The 16,538-nt window shown below is 45.2% G+C and overlaps 1 protein-coding gene and 1 non-coding gene across 3 annotated transcripts in view; one reads left to right on the top strand and one right to left on the bottom strand.

Moving 5' to 3' along the window:
* The window catches only part of NINL (ninein like), a 142,838-nt gene that overhangs the window by 95,476 nt on the left and 30,824 nt on the right, over positions 1-16,538 (bottom strand). The window lies entirely within an intron of this gene.
* On the top strand, positions 6,264-6,367 carry LOC115838149. Its single transcript, XR_004033190.1, has one exon. It is a non-coding gene; the product is annotated as a small nucleolar RNA U13 (small nucleolar RNA).

Below are 16,538 nucleotides of genomic sequence, written 5' to 3'. Positions count from 1 at the left end.
TGGGTGGATGACTTGAGGTCAGGGGTTCGAGACCAACCTGGTCAACATGGTGAAACCCCCCTCTCTACTAAAAATACAAAATTTAGCCAGGGGTAGTGGTAAGCACTACTTGCCTGTAATCCCAGCTACTTGGGAGGCCGAGGCACGAGAATTGCTTGAACCTGGGAGGTGGAGGCTGCAGTGAGCCAAGATCGCGCCACTGCACTCCAGCCTGGGCAACAAAGCAAACATCCGTCTTCGAAAAAAAAAAAAAGAAAGAAAAGAAAAAGAAAAAGAAATATGGCTTATGGTTTATTAATAGGAAAGAAAAAAGTAAAATTATCTGTTTGTAGATGATACAATCTGTGTAGAAAATCCTAAAGATTACACAGACACACACACCCCCCTCCCAAATACCCACCACCTGTAAGAAACAATAAATGAATTCAGCAAAATTGCAGGATACAAAATCAGCACTTACAAATCAGTTGCAGCCAGGTGTGGTGGCTCATGCCTGTAATCCCAGCACTTTAAGGCACACAGACAGCTTGAGCTCTGGAGGTCCAGACTAGCCTGGGCCACATGGCGAAACCCCATTTCCACAAAATATACAAAACTTAGCTGGGCGTGGTGCTCTGTGCCTGTAGTCCCAGATACTCAGGAGACTCAGGTAGGAGTGAGGCAGGAGAATAGGCTCTGGAGGAGGGAACCTATGACTGTTTCATGCCCAATTAAATTGAAAGGAAAATCCTAACTTTCGACGCCTAAATAACAAAAGGACCAGAGGCTACTCAGGCTACTCCCTTTGCAAACTCCCAACCTTTTCTGCCTGGTAGATGGGAAATTGGCGTCCGCAACCAATCAGACTGATTGTGGGTGGAGTCCTCCTTTGCAACTTTGTAACTTTACCTTAGCCTCTGATTGGCTGCAAAATGCAACCAATCACATGTTGCACAAGAGTGTAACATTTGGAACTCCATTTCAGCCTCTGATTGATGCTGAAAGCAACCAACTGCAGGCCACCACTTCATTTCCATGAGGTGAGCATGAAGTGGCCAATGGCAAACCTCTAGCAGGAGGTTTCTGGACAGGAGAAGATTCTATATGCAGGCCCTTGAGGCGCTGCTCAGCCCGCTCCCACCACACTGTGGAGTGTAGTTTCGTTTTCAATAAATCCTTGCTTTGGCTCTTTCGTGGCTTCATTCTTTCTTTGCTTTGCTGGGTGTTTTGTCCAATTCTTTGTTCGAAATGCCAAGAACCTGGACAACCTCTACCAGTAACAGGTGGATCACCTGAGCCCAGGAGGCAGAGATTGCAGTGAGCAAAGATTATGCCACTGCACTCCAGCCAGGGCAACAGAGTGAGACTGTGTCTCAAACAAAAACAAACAAACAAACAAACAAAAAATCAGTTGCAATTCTATATACCAGCAATGAACAATCTGAAAAGGAAATTAGGAAAACAACTCCATTTATAATAGCATCAAAAGGAATAAAATACTTCGAAACAAATTCAATGCAATCCCCAACAAAATCCCAATGTCACATTTTGGAGAAACGAAAAAGCCCATCCTCAAATTTATATAAAATCTTGAGTGACCCCTAATAGCCAAAACAATCTTGAGAAAGAAGAACCAAGTTGGAGCACTCAAAATTCCCAGTTTTGAAGCTCACTACAAGGCCACAGAGTAATCAAAACACTGTGGTAATGGAAAGAATGAAGATGGACTCTTACCTTACATTATATATAAAAATTAGGCCAGGTGCAGTGGCTCACGCCTGTAATCCCAGCACTTTGGGAGGCCAAGGTGGGCGGATCACCTGAGGTCAGGAATTCAAGACCAGCCTGCCCAACATGGCAAAATCCTGTCTCTACTAAACATACAAAAAATTAGCCGGGCCTGGTGGCAGGCACCTGTAATCCTAGCTACTTGGGAGGCTGAGGCAGGAGAATCACTTGAACCCAGAAGGCGGAGCTTGCACTGAACCGAGATCACACCACTGCACTCTAGCCTGAGTGATAAGAGCAAATCTAAAAAAAAAAAAAATTAATAAAAATAAAAATAAAAAAAACAACTAAAAATGGGTTAAACAAAAAGGTAAAGGCTAAAACTATAAAACTCTTAAAACATAGGAGAGAAGATTCAGGACACTGGATTTGGCAAGGGTTTCTGGATGGCACCAAAAGCACAGGTAACAACAGGAAATTAAAATCAAATAAATTAGACTTCATGAAAATTAAAAATTTTGTGCATCAAATGACACTATCAAGAGAACAGATACTCCAAATACCTTGATTTATTATACATCATATGCCTGCATCAAAACATCACATGTACCTCATAAATATACATAACTATTATGTATCCATAATAATTAAAAATACTTTTCTTTTTTTGAGACAGAATCTTGCTCTATGGCCCAGGCTGGAGTGTAGCGGCACAATCATGTTTCACTGTAACCTCAATCTCCAGGGCTCAAGCGATCCTCCCACCTCAGGCTCCTGAGTAGCTAGGAGTACAGGTGTACACCATCACTCCTGGCTATTTTTTTAAAAAATTTTTTTGTTGACATGGGGGTCTCATTATATTGCCTAGGCTGGTCTTGAACTCCTGGGCTCAAGCAATCCTTTTGCCTTGGCCTCCCAAAGTGCTGGGGTAACAGGCATGAGCCACCGCGCACAGCCAAAAAAACTTTTCTTTTTTGAGACAGAGTTTTGCTCTTGTTGCTCAGGCTGGAGTGCAAGCGGGCAATCTCAGCTCACTGCAACCTCCGCCTCCCAAGTTCAAGTGATTCTCCTGCCTCAGCCTCCCAAGTAGCTGGGATTACAGGCGTGTGCCACCACACCTAGCTAATTTTGTATGTTTTTAGTAGAGACGGGGTTTCACCATGTTAGTGAGGCTGGTCTCAGACTCCTGACCTCAAATGATCCACCTGCCTTGGGCTCCCAAAGTGCTGGGATTACAGGCGTTAGCCACCGTGCCTGGCCAAAAAACACTTTTTAAAGTCACTATTAAGAGAGAGAAACACAGATGGACACAGTGGTGAGTGCCTGTAGTACCAGCTACTTGGGAGGCTGTAGCAGTAGAATTGCTTGAGCCCAGGTGTTTCAAGTCCAGCCCAGGCAAAATAGCAAGACATTGTCTCTTAAGAAGAGAGAATCTATGCAATAGAAAATACCTGATGAAGAATTAATATCAAGAATAAAAAACTCTACAATTCAACAACAAAAACCCAATTCAAAAATGAGCAAAGGGGTGTGGCAGCTCACGCCTGTGGTCCCAGCACTTTGGGAAGCCAAGGAGGGCAGGCCACTTGGGGTCAGGAGTTCGAGACCAGCCTGGCCAACATGGTGAAACCCCATCTCTACTAAAATTACAAAAATTAGCCAGGCGGGGTGGCAGCCGCCTGTAATCTCAGCTACTCGGGAGGCTGAGGCAGAAGAATCACTTGAACCCGGGAGGCAGAAGCTGTGGTGAGCAAGACTGTGCCACTGCAGTCCAGTTTGGGTGACAGAGCCCTGTCTCAAAAACAAACAAACAAAATAACAACAACAACAAAAACAACAAAAAAGGCTGATATAAAAAACTCAATTGTAGGACAGGCGTGGTGGCTCATGCCTATAATCCCAACACTTTGAGAGGCTGAGGGGTGTGGATTAGTCAAGGCCATGAGTTCAAGACCAGCCTGGCCAACATGGTGAAATCCCATCTCTACTAATACAAAAAAATTAGTGAGCTGTGATGGTGCACGCCTGTAATCCCAGCTACTCAGGAAGCTGAGGCACGAGAATCACTTGAACCCAGGAGGCGGAGGTTGCAGTGAGTCAAGATCATGCCACTGCACTCCAGCCTGGGCCGCAGAGAGATCCTCTGTCTCAAATACATAAATAAATAAATAAAATTCAATTTTATTTCTATATACCTGCAATGAACAATCCTACTAGAGTATCAAAAAGAATAAAATACTTAGGTATAAATTTAATTTAAAAATGTAAAACCTATACTCTGGAAACAAACATAGTTGAAAGAAACTTAAGCCAGATGTGGTGGCTCACATCTGTAATCCTAGCACTTTGGGAAGCCAAGGCAGGCCGACTGCTTTAGCCCAGGATTTCGAGACCAGCCTGGGTAACATAGTGAGACCGCATCTCTACAAAAAAATGGAAAAAATCAGCAGGGCATAGTAGCATGCACCTGTAGTCCCAGCTACTTGGGAGGCTGAAGTTGGGGGATCTCTTGAGCTTGAGAGGTTGAGGCTGCAGTGAACCAAGATTGCACCACTGCACTCCAGCCTGGACCCTGGGCAACAGGGCAAGGCTATGTCTCCAAAAAAAAAAAAAAAAAAAGTTTAAAAGTAACTAAATAAATGGAGACACATCTGTGGTAGTTCCTCAAAGATATATTCACTTCTTAATGTCTGGAACCTGTGAATATTATCTTATATATTAATAGCAAAGGAAGTTAAGTAGATTAAAGATCTTGGGAGGAGGAGTTTATCCAAGATTATCCAGGTGGGACCTGATGCAATTACATATAGCCTCACGAAAGGCAGAAAGAATTTTGAGAGAGAAGAGAGGGCAATGTGACCAGAGGCAGAGGCTGGAGTGATGCAGCTGTAAGCCAAGGAATGCCTGTAGCCCCCAGAAACTGAACAAGCCAAGGCACAAATTCTTCCCTGGAATCTAGAGAGAGCAAGTGGCCCTGCCAACACCCTGTATTTAGACTTCTGGCCTCCGTGACTGTCACAGGATAGATTTCTGTTGTTTAACCCTAACTCGATTTGTTGTAATTTGGTACAGCAGCCCTAGGAACTAATACAACATCCCAAGTCTCAGCATTGTTAAGATAGCTGTAACTCCTTCACCCATCACAGAGTCTAAGCAATCTCTACCAAAATCTCAGCTGGCTTCTTTAGATAAATTAACAAGCTGACCTTAAAATTCAGATGGAAATTCAAGGGACCAAGAATCACCAAAATAATCCTGGTAAAGAAGAGCTAGATATTCCCACTCAATTACAAAGCTTACTACAAAGGTACAGTGCAGTATGGTACTGGCATAAAGACAGATACATAGACAAATGGAATAGCACTGAGAGTCCAGAAATAAACCCTTGGATTTACAGTCCATTGATTTTCATTTTTTTTTTTTTCTTTTCTGAGACAGAGTCTCACTCTCTTGCCCAGGCTAGAGTGCAGTGGCGCCATCTCGACTCACTGCAACCTCCGCCTCCTGGATTAAAGCGATTCTCCCGCCTCACCCTCCTGAGTAGCTGGGATTACAGGCATGCACGACCATGCCCAGCTAATCTTTGTAGTTTTAGTAGAGACAGGGTTTCACCATGTTGGCCAGGCTGGTCTCAAACTCCTGACCTCATGTGATCCACCTGCCTCGGCCTCCCATAGTGCTGGGATTACAGGTGTGAGCACCTGGCCCAAAGAACTCTTAAACAACGCCGGGCATGGTGGCTCACAATTATAATGCCAGTACTTTGGGAGGCCAAGGTGGGTGGACCACCCGAGGTGAGGAGTTTGAGACAAGCCTGGCTACCATGGTGAAACTTCATCTCTACTAAAAATACAAAATTATCTGGGCGTGGTGGCACAGGGCTGTAATCCCAGCTACTCGGGAGGCTGAGGCAGGAGAATCACTTGAACCCAGGAGGCGGAGGTTGCAGTGAGCCGAGATTGCACCACTGCACTCCAGCCTGGGCAACAAGAGCAAGACTCTGTCTCAAAAAAAGGGAAACAAAACAAACAAACAAAAAAACTCAACAATAAGAAAAAAACTCAATTGAACAATGGGTAGAAGATGTGAACGTCTAACCTAAGAACATACACAAATGGCAAATATGCATATGAAGATGCTCAACATTATATGCCCCCAGGGAACCACAAAACAAAGAGACACCATGACACACCCATTAGCATAGCCAAAATACAAAATACTAATACCACCAAATACTGACAAGAATCAGGAGCAACTGAAACTCATATTCACTGCTGCTGGGAATGTAAATGGGACAGCCTCTGGAAGACAGTTTGGCAGTTCCTTACAAAACCAAACATATTCTTACAATGCAATCCAACAATTGTACTCCTTGGTATTTCCTTAAATAAGTTGAAAACTTATGTCCACACAAAAACTGTACCTGGATATTTATTGCAGCTTCATTCAGAACTGCCAAAACTTGGGTGCAACTAAGATGTCTTTCAGTAGCTGAACAGATAAACTGTGGTACATCAGATAATGGACTACTATTCAGCACTAAGAAGAAATGAGTGATCCTCTTGTAGTTCATAAGTGTGACAGCTGGGTGTTCACATGCATGTGTGAGATGTGCTACCCTGAAACCCTGTTATGATGTTGGCACATTACTCATCTGAAATGAAAAGAAGAAAAAGAAAAAAGAAATGAGCTATGAAGGCATGAAAATACATGAAGGAATCTTAGATGCATATTGCTAGGTGACAGAGGCAATGTGAAAGGCTATATACTATACGATTCCAACTATATGATTTTGTAAAAGCGAAAAGTGTGGAGATGGTAAAAAGATCAGTGGTTGCCAGCAGTGGAGGGAAGAGAGGGATGAACAGGGGAAGTACAGAGGAATTTTAGGTTAGCAGAAATATTCCGTAATATATTATAATAGTGGATGAATGTCATTTTACATTTGTTAAAACCCACAGAATGTACAACACCAAGAATAAGCCCTAATACAAACCTTAGTCTCTGGAGGGGGATGATGTGCCGATGTGGGTTCAGCAAGTGCAATGAAAGGACCAGGCTGGGGTGGGACACTGATGGTGAAGGAGGCTGTGCATGGCGGAAGCGGAGGGCATGTGGGATCTCTCTTCTACCCTGCTCAATATTGCCGTGAACCAAAACCGGATCTAAAAAATAAAGTCATTTTTTTCTTTTTTCTTTTTCTTTTTTTTTTTTTTGAGACAGAGTCTCGCTCTGTTGACCAGGCTGGAGTGCAGTGGCACGATCTTCGCTCACTGCAAGCTCCACCTCCCGGGTTCACACCATTCTCCTGCCTCAGCCTCCCAAGTAGCTGGGACTACAGGCGCCCGCCACCATGCCTGGCTAATTTTTTGTATTTTTTTTTTTAGTAGGGACAGGGTTTCATCGTGTTGGCCAGGATGGTCTCGATCTCCTGACCTTGTGATCCGCCCGCCTCGGCCTCCCAAAGTGCTGGGATTACAGGCGTGAGCCACCGTGCCCGGCCAATAAAGTCATTTTTTTAAGTGAAGGGGAAATTAAGACGTTTTCAAATAAACAAAAACTGGGAGAGTTCTTCAGTAGCAGATCTAACCAATGAGAAATACTAAAGAGTGTCCTTCAGGCTAAAAGGATGCTAGACTAAAATCAACATGAAGAAATAAAAAGTAACAATAATGGTAACCATATCAGTAAATACAAAAGTTAATATTAATCAATTTTTTGTATTTAACTTCATTCCCCTTCATTTGGTATAAAAGACCAATAATACGCAATTTGCACAATACAATAATTACATATCTATCTTGATAAGTACAAAATGTTTAAGGATGTAATTTGTGATAATAACAGCATAAAAAGGGGGAGGAACAGAGCTATCTAGAAGGAAAGTTTTTGTATACTATTGTGATATTATGAGATATACATATATATTGGTTTCATCCACAGCTCCTGGCTCATAACTCCTATAGTCCTTGTTAGTCTTTTGTTGTAATGTTGGGGAACTTGAGGCCTCAGATGCAGACATCAGAAAACAGAATCTCAGCTGGGCACAGTAGTTCACACCTACAGTCTCAAAGCTTTGGGAGGCCGAGTGGGGGGGATCACTTGAGGCCAGGAGTTTGACACCAACCTGTCCAACAAGGCAAGGCCTCTAAAAAAATTAATAAATAAATAGAATTAGCTAGGCATGGTGGCATGCCATTGTATTCCCAGCCACTTGGGAGGCTAAGGCAGGAGGCACAATCGTAGCTCACTGTAGCCTCAAATTCCTGGCCTCAGGTGATCCTCCTGCCTCAGCTTCCCAAGTAGCTGGGACCACAGGCATGTACCACCACACCCAGCTATGTTTTTATATTTTGTAGAGACAGGGTCTCACTTTGTTGCCCCAAGCTGCTCTTGAACTCCTAGCCTCAAGCTATCCTCCTGCCTTGACCTCCAAAATCTCTGGGATTATAGGTGTGAGCTACCATGATTGGCTCAGAAAAACTATTTTTTACTGACCACCTGTTGTGTGCCTCAGACATAAAATACATCCTACCAATAATGCCATGGAAGTGTTACCGTGTGCAGATAATGGAACTGAGTCACAGAGAAGTTGGGTCATAGGCTTACGTCACAAAGGGCATACTGGAGCTGACATGAAGTCCAATCAGCCTGACTGGGAAGCCTGTCATCTTCCCCATGGCTGGGTTGCCCTGCCAGGCTCTGTTGATACAATAAGTCCATCGACACCCGTGTGGGGTCTGGAATCAGTCTAGTGACCGTTCTCCTGCTCTCAGGGTCGAGCCATCTAGTCCCTTTGCCACAACATCTGTGAGATCCCTGCCTAGATCAGCCCTGATCCTGCCACATCACCCACCGTGGACACACATGACTCCTGCTATGAGCGTGTGATAGCTTAACCAGCCTCCTATCAATAGACACTTAGGTTGTTTCCAATCTGCTATGGTTTGGATGTTCGTCCCCTCCAAATCTCATGTTGAAATGTGATTCCATGTTGGAGGTAAGGCCTGATGGGAGGTGTTTAGGTCCTGGGGGCAGACCTGGCATGAATGGCTTGATGCTGTCCTCACGATAATGACTGAGCTGTTGCTCTGAGTTTATGAGAGATCTGGTAGTTTAAAAACGTGTGGCATCTCCCTGCTTCCCTCGCTCCCGCTCTCAGTACCTGCTCCCCCTTCACCTTCCACCATGATTGGAAGTTTCCTGAGGCCTCATCAGAAGCAAGGCAGATGACTGTGCCATGCTTGTACAGCCTGCAGAAATGTGAGCCAATTAAACCTCTTTCCTTTATAAATTACCCAGTCTCAGATATTTCTTTATAGCAATGCAAGAGCAGCCTAACACACAATCTTTTGCTAATATAAACAATGCTGTAATAAATAACCTCTGAGGGATAAATTCCTAGAAGTGGAAGCCCTTGGGTCATGAGTGTGCATCTTTTCCATATGGAGAGATATTGCTAAAATGTCTTCCACAGAAGAAATTACACCAATGCACAGTCCCACCAGCAACAGATGAGGCCGCCTCTCTATCCCTTGGTAACACAGCACATTATCAAACTTTCAGATATTTTTTACAATCTGATAGGTTAAAAAAAAATCACATCTTCCTATAGGTTTCATTGACAAACAGCTTTTTGAAGGAATAAGCAATTATTTAATGTCTGCTCTATGTAAATCTTAGATAATCTGATGGAATACAAAAGATATAAATGTTCTCAGCTCGCAAGCCTGAAGTCAGGTGTGACTGATGGAATACACACACGACACCAGTTAGGAACATGAAGCAGCATGTCTGGTCAAAAGGGAGACGGGACACAGTAGCAAGCACCTCAGGCTGTCTCCATCAACACCTGCTGGGCCTCAGTTTCCTCTTATGTAAAATCGCATGAAATCAGATGAATCCCAAGATCCCTTCCATTTTTGAAATTCTATATTGAATAGAAAATAGTTAAACTCATTTTAAATCTGGGTTCTTTACAAATAACCCATGTTGGCCAGCAGGGTGTGACAACGGCACTGTGTCCCCACCCTCTGACACTGGGCACGGGGCTGCATTCAGTGCTGGAGCTTCACGACGCTGCTGCCCTTGCCCCAGCCTAGAACCATAATTTGGTTCCAGACAGCCACGACAGGCAAGTGTTAGAATGGAAGGTGTAAGAGAAACCTTGTCCAGCAGTGGTGACAAACCCACACTCATCTAGCCTCACTCACACATATTCTCACTTCTGTTCACTGCCCACAATTTGACTTGTGGAATCTGGACGGGAAAACAGTGATGCTGAGTGGCCCCAGGCAACTCCTGGCTCTGGCCTCACCAGCATCCACATAACAGGATAAAGGGGGCACGCACAGAACTGATGGGCCCACAGAACCATCTATCTTTAGACCAAAGACAATGAAGGAAGGGATCTTTCATTAGTTCTACTCTGCATCTCCTATTTCTCAACTTGTAGTAAAAGTAATGAATTACTTTCAAGGAATGAGCAGGATGCAGACAGATTAAAGAACAGATCTGCACGTGACCTATGCTGAAAGGCCGCTATGGCATAAAATATTTGAGATGCTTAGGAGAACAGGAAGTGGAATCTTTGGAAACTTCAGAAGCCATGTTCAGTCCCAGGGGCCAAGTCTTTGTTTCAGGTCCTTGTGAGAAGTCTAGCTGTTCTGAGTCCCACAACACTGGAGTCTGTATTTTTCACATTACGATTCCTAAACTCAACTCTCTCCTTTTCTACCCAAAAGCTAACAGCATTGGCATGAAATAAGCAGCCACAAAAAGGTTTTTCCTCTGGCAGGAACCAAGCTGGGTGTAGGGAAAAGACATTTGCTGAAAGAGACTTCTGGTTCCTGAGCACCCCAAACAACTTTTACTTGGTCTAATCATTGCTGGCCAATCTCCCTTGACAGGATGAATGTTTAAACAAATCTGTCTTCAAGCTGCATTTGTTAAAACAGCAGATGGAGATTTAACTGAGCTGAGGAGGAACAGAGCTCTTTATCTCAGTAAGTATGACAAGTGAGATGAGGGACTGAGGCAGAAGTCTCAACCCTCAGGGCCTATTAAGCAGCTTTAGGGAGCATCCAGGAAAACCTGGGATAGCTACATCTATGGCTGTTTTCCTGAAGAGGTTTTCTGGAGGTTTAGTATTTACACATTCCTTTAAAGTGTGGGAGGCATGTAGGAAGAGGGTCAGGTAGGCAGTAAGGGAATGGTTCTATTCCCATGGGCCTTGAGCTGGTGCCCGGTAAATCTGCATTTTACGTAAGATAAGGTGAATGTTTGAAGAGGAGGAGGGACTAAAGGAGGAGTCAGTTCCACAGACATCTCTGGGTAGGTGGAGAAGGGAGTTTGTCTTTCCTCTGCACTTGGGAAAATAAGCTTGTAATAAACATTATCAGTGTGGCGTTTCAGGAGCCAGACTTAGACTGTAGACCTAAAGTCTCCCCTTTTCCATACATTGGCATGTCCTCATGTATGGGAGGTGTAAACCAAAAATAAAATTCTGAGCCCCCCCAATCATCTGAATGGTGCCCTCCTCTCAGCCAAGGGCATTCCAAAGTTAACCTGAAGAACTAGTTCAGGCATGACAGGATAGGGGGTTGGACTGCCCCATTATACCCTCCTCCCTTTAGGAGAATTCAGGCACAACTGACAGCATTAACATTAAAACAGATCTCAAGACTGACAAGGCAGACTCCTGTAGCAATAAGATACCAGATACCAGCTTGACTCTAGTACAGCATCATAAGACAGATAGCAAGCCCTGGAAGTACTTTACTACAAACTACATTTCTTTGCCATATCTTGAAGCAGTCCTGCAAAGTTGTCTCTTGTGGGGAAAATCTACATTCTGAAAAGAATCTCCTTCCTTTTCCAGGCCTTCTTCCTGATCCAGGAGAGTATCAGCTCTGATAAGACACATTTACAATGGATTCTCTCTGGAGCCTGCTATCTGGAGGCTACCTAAGTACAATGAGAACCCTGGTCTCCACAACCCCTTTTCTTTCTTTGTTTTTTGTTTTTGTTTTTTGAGACAGAGTCTCGCTCTGTTGCCCAGACTGGAGTGCAGTGTACTAATGTATGACTTTGCCTGTGACTTCTGCTTCCCTAAAATGCATAAGACAGAGTCGGGCCCTAACTGCCTCGGGACCACTTATCAAGGCTTCCTGGGTTTGTGTTTTCCCCAGGCCACAGTCAATCATATTGGCTCAGCATAAACCTCCTTAAGATATTTTACAGTTTGGGTTTTCCATTAACACCTTCACAGCATACACTTGAGTTTTGAAGGTTGAGCAGGTCCAGCAGGTTTCCCCCAGGTGGATTCTGACTGAACAGTTTATCCCTGTTATTCAATCCAAGCTTTCGTGGGTAACTGCTTTCTTACTTGCCTGTGCCCCTCAATCAGAGGATAATGTTATAGAACATCAGAGTCAGAAGGTACTCAGAACCAAGAAAAATTTAACCCAAAAAAGATCTAGAATAAAATGCAGCTTTTGCTTCACCCTTAAAAGAGTGGGAAATTTGACTATATAAAAGCCAAAATTTCTAAATAGGAAAGAATAGAATCAGAAGATAAATGACAAACAAGAAGATAATTTTAATGTAAATCACAAAGGTTAATTCTCTTAATAAAGAGCTCCCAAAATCAGTACTGAAACAACCTACCCTGCCCCACCCTCCAAAAGCAAAGGATCTAGATTACAAAGATGGAAATGCAAATGTCTCTTGAACATGCGGAGAGATGCTCCACTGTGCTCATCGGGAGAGATACAAACCCCACTGAGAGAGAGGACTTTTTGCTTGTCAGACTGTGCCTCAGGTTGGCTGGGCTGCTGTGACAAGGCACCGTGGCCGGGCGGCTGAAACAGAATGTATTTCCCTCTGTTCCAGAGCCTGGAACTCCCAGATGAGGCATCTCATCAAGAAGTTGGCGTGGCTTCTTCTTTGGCCTCTCCTCGGCTTCCAGATGTCTCCCCTGCATGTGCCCATGTCCTCATCTCTTCTCAAAAGGACACCGGTCGTATAGAACCAGGGCCACCCTTATGGCCTCATGTGATACTGCGGTGTAGCAAGAAGTGTATGTTTAGTCTTGGTCCTAGGTTCCTGACATACAGCTCCCAAAACGCTCAGAATTTCCTGAGTAATAGGGAATTCTGTTATTCATAATAAGCCCCTTTCAACTACACCAGCGTTTATACTACTGAGGTGACTCTAGGAGGAAAGGGGCTGGTTACCAGATGGACCAACCCTGGGATTAGGATAATCCCACTCCCAGCCTCCAGGGTGGGCGGGGCTGCAGCTAAACCCCATCCACATTCTTGGTCACAGCTTCATAATAAACCGGTAAACATTTGTAAATGTTTCCTTGAGCTTTGCAAGCCAAACTATGAGATGATCAATCCCCAGTGATGGTCTTGGGGACTCTTGATTTAAAGTCAGTCATTCAGATGCACAGGTCACAACCTGGGACTCGTGACTGCCTTCTGAACTAGGGGAAGTCAAATGGAACTGAGCCCTTAACCTATGGGGTCTGCACTAACTCCAGGTAGTGTAGAACTGGGTTAAATTCTAGGACATCCAGGGGTCTCTGAAGAGAACTGGAGAATTGCGTGGTGTGGAAAGACTACATGTTCAGTGTTAGAAGTGTTCTGTTGAGTAGAGAAACCATGTTTTCCATTTTACGTTTCACTTGATTACCTCTTTAAAGAACCTGTCTCCAAATACAATCACATTCTGAGGTACTAGATGTTAGGGCTTCAACATCCGAATTCTGGGGAACACAACTTGGCCCATAGCAGACTGGCACCCTGTTGATGAAGCCATGAGAAAGCAGGCTTCATACACGCTGATGGGAAATAAACCAGGGCAACCTCTACGGACAGCAACTTGTCAGCATCAAATTTTAATGTGCATTTCACAAAAGAAGATTCATTAATGGGCAATAAGTGCAAAGAAAGATGCTCAACAGTATAAGTCATTAGGGAAATGCAAATCAAACTAATGAGATAACACTGCACACTGCCTGGGATAGCTATACTCCTGGGATCCACTGGGCAGATGCACTGCAATGCTGGTCTTCCCCAAGGTTCCTGCCCTGTCCCTCCTTGCCATGGGGGCACATTTAAGGATGGCCACCTCCACACAAGCCAGTCCAGTGCAGCTTGGTCTGGGGAGTTCTGCTGCACTCCTGGGCAGCTGTGTGGCCTGAGTCAAGCTGCTTATGCTCTCTGGGCCTGAGCTTTCTGAGATATCAAATGAGGAAGCCAAACCTGATCCCAGGCACCTTTGTGCTCCAAAATTCTCATTCTCTTGGGCCCAGCACAATGCCTTCTGGGCTCCCCTCACCACTGAGCTCCACAAGAGTCCTGAGGGGGAAATCAGAGGACACCAAGCAGCCTGGTCTTGGACAGGGTGTTCTGGAGATGGCCATTACCTGAGCGTGCCGGCCTATGGGCTGGCCCTGAGCACCCACAGCCACACCTCCCACACCCAGCCTCACCCAGGGCTGACCCCGGCACCCATGGCCACACCTCCCACACCCAGCCTCACCCAGGGCTGACCCCAGTACCCATGGCCACATTTCCCACACCCAGCCCCACCCAGGGCTGACCCCAGCACCCATGGCCACAGCTCCTACACCTAGACTCACCCAAGGCTGGCCCCAGCACCCACGGCCACAGCTCCCACACCCAGCCTCACCCAGGGATGGCCCCAACACCCATGGCCACAGCTCCCACACCCAGCCTCACCCAGGGCTGGCCCTGGCACCCATGGCCATAGCTCCCACACCCAGCCTCATCCAGAATCCAAGCTCGCCCCAGACACTGTCTCTCTGGCCGCTGCTCAGCATGGACCTGGCTCTTAATGGACCCTCCATCAATGTCTGCTGAGTCACACTTCCCCTCTCCTTCTCCTGCTCTGTGCTAGGAAAAAGGCAGTGTGAGTTTTTATTTTACATCCAAACAAAAGCTGGCAGCTCATCATGCACGAGTGGAAGTAAATCAATGTCGTGGCCTGAGGTCGTGCAGCACAATGCACTCAGCTGAGCAGTGTCAGCAGGGAAAGCCCACTTGGACCTTGGAGCCCCAGACACGCCCATTCAGCCTGGTTTGGGTCACTCTTTCCAACCAACTCCACAATGTCCCTAACATGTTTTTTAAAAAATGTTTCCACACAGGAAAAGTCAAAAGTCAGGAAAATTTCAGAACTCTAGCTATAATATTTGCAAGGTTCTAGCTAAGCTTGCCATACACACGTCTGCAAACATCCTTCTAAAAGGGGAAAACTTTTAGAGCCAAAAGAATGAAATAAAGTGGATCAGAGGTAAATTCAACACTGATAGGACAGTGAAAAGAACACATGAAACACTTGGCATCTGTGTATCAAAAGGAATTTGTCTCTCTTTCCAAACACTTTGGCTCACATTACGTTTACTTAAAGAAAAAAGGGGGTAGATACAGTGGCTCATGCCTGTAATCCCAGGACTTTGGGAGGCTGCCGTAGGAAGATCACCTGAGGCCAGGAGTTCGGGAACAGCCTGAGCAACATAGTGAGACTGTCTAGAAAACAGAAAAATTAGCCGGGCATGGTGGCACATGCCTGTATTCCCACCTACTTGGGAGGCTGAGGTGGGAGGACCACTTGAGCCGAGAGGTTAAGACTGTGGTGACCCGTGACTGTGCCACTGCATGATGAAGGGGGCTTGCCCCTCCACACCTGTGGGTATAAGCCACAGAGACAAAGTATAGAGGAGGAAAAGTGGGCCCAGGTGACCGGCGCTCAGCAAGTGAGGACCTGCACCGGCACTGGTCTCTGAGTTCCCTAAGTATTTATTGATCACTATCTATACTATCTTGGTGAGGGGGATGTGGCAGGACTATAGGGTAATGGCAGGGAAAGGGTCGGCAGGAAAACATGTGAGCAAAGGACTGTGTGTCATAAATAAGTTTAAGGAAAGGTGCTGTGCCTGGATGTGCACATAGGCCAGATTTATGTTTGACTTTACACAAACATCTCAGTGCAGTAAAGAGCAGTATTGCTGCCAGCATGTCTCACCTCCAGCCATAAGGCGGTTTTTTCCTATCTCAGTAAATAGAATGTACGATCAGGTTTTACACCGAGACATTCCATTCCCAGGGACAAGCAGGAGACAGATGCCTTCCTCTTATCTCAACTGCAGAGAGGCCTTCCTCTTTCACTAATCCTCCTCAGCACAGACCCTTTACGGGTGTTCGGCTGGGGGATGGTCAGGTCTTTCCCTTCCCACGAGGCCATATCTCAGGCTGGACAATACCCAGGCTTTCTTGGGCAGAGGTCCCTGCGGCCTTCCACAGTGCATTGTGTCCTTGGGTACTTGAGACTGGAGAATGGCAATGACTTTTACCAAGCATACTGCCTGCAAACACATTTTTAACAAAGCACATCCTGCACAGCCCTAAATCCATTAAACCTTGAGTCAATACAGCACATGTTTCTGTGAGCACAGGGTTGAGGCTAGGGTTACAGATTAACAGCATCTCAAGGCAGAAGAATTTTTCTTAGTACAGAACAAAATGGAGTTTCTTCTTATGTCTTCCATTTTCTTTCTTTTTTTTTTTTTTTTTTACAGCCCAGAGGTCCTTTATTATTATTATTTTTTTTAACACCTATTATGCCATGAATTCATAGGGAATAGGTTCCAGCAGCTCAGGCTCCTTCCCATTGGTTCTCACAAAATGTGCTTCTCTGGGTGGAGCAGGCTGGCGCTTTAGTTGAACCCAGGTACCTTTCTCTTTGGCTTCTTTCTTTTTCTGATCATTTTCCTTTACGCGTTTCAGGAAGCTGTCTCA

Source organism: Nomascus leucogenys, chromosome 13, assembly GCF_006542625.1.
Source record: "Nomascus leucogenys isolate Asia chromosome 13, Asia_NLE_v1, whole genome shotgun sequence".
Classification (NCBI taxonomy): Eukaryota; Metazoa; Chordata; class Mammalia; order Primates; family Hylobatidae; genus Nomascus; species Nomascus leucogenys.
This window is presented reverse-complemented; position numbering and strand designations above follow the sequence as displayed.